This window comes from Grammomys surdaster, unplaced genomic scaffold (assembly GCF_004785775.1).
Source record: "Grammomys surdaster isolate TR1022 unplaced genomic scaffold, NIH_TR_1.0 126039, whole genome shotgun sequence".
Classification (NCBI taxonomy): Eukaryota; Metazoa; Chordata; class Mammalia; order Rodentia; family Muridae; genus Grammomys; species Grammomys surdaster.
In genome coordinates this window covers 3,549,384-3,552,966 of record NW_021620852.1, presented here as the reverse complement: position 1 = coordinate 3,552,966, position 3,583 = coordinate 3,549,384, and the positions used below count along the sequence as shown (strand labels likewise).

The 3,583-nt window shown below is 39.2% G+C and overlaps 1 non-coding gene across 1 annotated transcript; it reads left to right on the top strand.

Annotated features, from left to right (window-relative positions):
• Positions 1–3,040: 3,040 nt before the first annotated feature.
• On the top strand, positions 3,041–3,181 carry LOC114610409. Its single transcript, XR_003709683.1, has one exon. It is a non-coding gene; the product is annotated as a small nucleolar RNA SNORA48 (small nucleolar RNA).
• The last annotated feature ends 402 nt before the right edge of the window (positions 3,182–3,583 follow it).

Sequence of the window (3,583 nt, the reverse complement as noted above, 5' to 3'; positions counted from 1 at the left end):
AAAACACACATTATCATCACATTAGATGCTGAAAAAGCATTTGACAAAATTCAACACCCCTTCATATTAAATGTCTTGGAAAGTTGAGGAATTCAATGCTTATACCTAAACATAGTAAAAGCAGTATACAGCAAACCAGTAGCCAACATCAAACTAAATGGAGAGAAACTTAAAGCAATCCCATTAAAATCTGTGAATAGACAAGGCTGCCCACTCTCTCACTATCTATTAAATATAGTACTGGAAGTCCTAGCCAGAGCAATTGGACAACAAAGGGAAGTCAAAGGGATACAAATAGGAAAGGAGGAAGTCAAAATTTCACTATTTGTACATGATAGGATAGTATACTTAAGTGACCCCAAAACTTCCACTAGAGATCCCTGAAACCTGATAAACAACTTCAGGAAAGTGGCTGGATATAAAATTAACTCAAGCAAATCAGTAGCCTTCCTCTACTGAAAGGATAAACAGGCTGAGAAAGAAATAAGGGAAAGGACACCCTTCACAATAGTCACAAATAATATAAAGTACCTTGTTGTGACTCTGACCAATGAAGAGAAAGATCTGTATGACAAGAACTTCAAGTTTCTGAAGAAAGAAATGGAAGATCTCAAAAGACGGAAAAATCTCCCATGCTCATGGATTAGCAGGATTATTATAGTAAAAATGGCCATCTTGCTGAAAGCAATCTACAGATTCAATGCAATCCCTATTAAAAATACAAATCAATTCTTCGTAGAATTAGAAAGAGAAATTACCAAATTCATTTGGAATGAAAATTCAGTATAGCAAAAACTATTCCCAAAAGTAAAACAACTTCTGAAGGAATCACCATCCCTGACTTCAAGCTGTTACAGAGCAATTGTGATAAAAAGCTTCATGGTATTGGTACAGAGTATGCAGAAAGATCAATGGAATAAAACTGAAATGAACCCACATATCTATGGTCACTTGATCTTTGACAAAGGAGCTAAAACCATCCAGTGGGGAAAAAGACAGCATTTTTAACAAATGGTACTGGATCAACTGGAGGTCAGCATGTAGAAGAATGCAAATCAACCTACTCTTATCTCCTTGTACAAAGCTCAAGTTCAAGTGGATCAATGACTTCCATGTAAAACCAGATACACTGAAACTAATCGAGGAGAAAGTGGGGAAGAACCCCAAACACATGGGCACAAGGGAAAAGTTCCTAAGCAGAACACTAATGACTTATTCTGTTTGATCAAGAATCAACAAATTGGACCTCATAAAATTGCAAAGCTTCTGTAAGAAAAAGGACACTGTCAATAAGACAAAATGGCAACCAACAGATTGGGAAAAGTTCTTTATCTTTTTATATATGTTGAATTTTGTCAAATGATTTTTCCGCATCTAATGTAGTTGTTTTTTTTGTTTTTGTTTTTTTTTTTTACTTTATGTAGTGGATTACGTTGATGGATTTCCATATATTGAAACATCCTACATCCAAAAAAGTGCTAATATCCAACATATAAAACAAAAACTCAAAAAGTTAGACTCCAGAGATCAAATAACCCTATTAAAAATGGGGTACAGAGCTAAACAAAGAATTCTCAACTGCGGAATACCGAATGGCTGACAAGCACCTAAAGAAATGTTCAGCATCATTAGTAATCAGGGAAATTCAAATCAAAATAACCTTGAGATTTCACCTCACATCAGTCATAATGGCTAAGATCAAAAACTAAGGTGATACCAGATGCTGTCGAGGAGGTGGAGAAAGAGGAACCTATTACCTGAGAATCCAGCTGTACCACTCCTGGGCACATACTCAAAAGATTCTCCAACATATAACAAGGACACATGTTCCTCTATGTTCATAGCACCTTTATATATAATAGCCAGAACCTTGAAAGAACCCAGATGCTTTTACACAGAGAAATGGATACAGAAAATGTGGTACACCTACACAATGGAGTACTACTCAGCTATTAAAAACAATGAATTCATGAAATTCTTAGGCAAATGGATGGAATTAGAAAATATCATTCTGAGTGAGGTATCCCAATCACAAAAGAACACACATGGTATGAAATCACTAATAAGTAGATGTTACCCCAAATTCTCAGAATACCTAAAGTACAATTCATAGACCACATGAAACTCAAGAAGGAAGACCAAGTGTGGGTACTTTGTTCCTTCTTAGAAAGGGGAGCAAAATACTCATGGGAGGAAATATGGAGACAAATGTTGAGTAGAGACTGAAGGAAAGTCCATCCAAAGACTGTCACACATAGGGATCCATTTCATATACAGTCACTAAACCTAAACATTTTGGATGTCAGGAAGTGCATGCTGATAGGAGCCTGATATAACTATCTACTGAGAGACTCTGCCCAAGTCTCACAAATATAGAGGCCGATGCTTGCAGCCAACCATTGAACTGAGCATGGGGTCTCCACTGGATCCCCAATGGAGGAGTTAGAGAAAGGACTGAAGGAGCTGAAGTTGTTTGCAACCCGATAGGAAGAACAATAATATCAACCAACCAGACTTCCCAGAGCTCCCAGGGACTAAACCACCAACCAAAGAGTACATATGAAGGGAGCTGCATATGTAGCAAGGAATGGCCCTGTCAGTACAAGAGATAGGAGAGGCTCTTGGTCAATGCCCCAGTGTAGGGGATTTCGAGGGAGGGGAGGCAAGAGTGGGTGGGTGGTATAACACCCTCATAAAAGCAGGGAAGCAGGGATGGAGTAGGAGGTTTCACAGGGTGGGAACAGGGAAAGGGAACTGGAAATGTGAATGAAGAAAATAGCCTAGAAAAAAAAAAAGAAAAAACTTTTTTGTCAAAGAATATATAAGAAGTAAACATATATCATTCCTTACCATTTAAAGCAAGGCACAGGCATTAATTTTTTCAAGATAAGACCTTAGACATCAAATTTAAAATCATGAAAGCAGTCTCCATCCTAAAGGAGCTGACTGACTCTATTGTACCTCTGTGCTTTTATAAAAGATTTGTGTATCTTGTTGGTGAATGAAAGGTCTAAGCAAGGAAGGTAAACAGAAAAGAAAACCCCCATGGCAATGGGCAAAGAGACACCTTGTTGGTGGTATTCTTGCATCAGTCAGGGGCAGAGCAGATGGCAGTCCTTTGTTTATCCTAGCTTGATGCTTGGTTTAGTGGCCAAAGCTGTCTTAGGCTTAAGACTCATAAAAAATCAAATCAAATCAAATCAAATCCAGACAGTGCAGTACAGGAGGAGGAAGACAGACACCTGCCAACTGCAATGCCTCCCACAGACTTACCCTCTAGCACAAGGCACAGGAAAGCCATAGACACCTGCTTGCTGCCATCCATGCAGCATGGATAGAGGATGTCACCCAGGGGTCTTCCAGCCATGTCGCCAGCCTGCAGTAAGAGCCACCACAGTGTGCATGTATGTGGTAGTCAGATGAGAGAGGAAAAAAAGGTGGAGCAGATTGACTATTTTGAAGAGAAATGGAACTATAGACCTGAAGGTGGATAGAAATGTTCTGTTGTGAGTGGTGAGCCCTGCCATCTAGAACCATAGTGAAGTCCCTGCTGAGGGCCATGTCTGGGTCCTCATGCACTAAC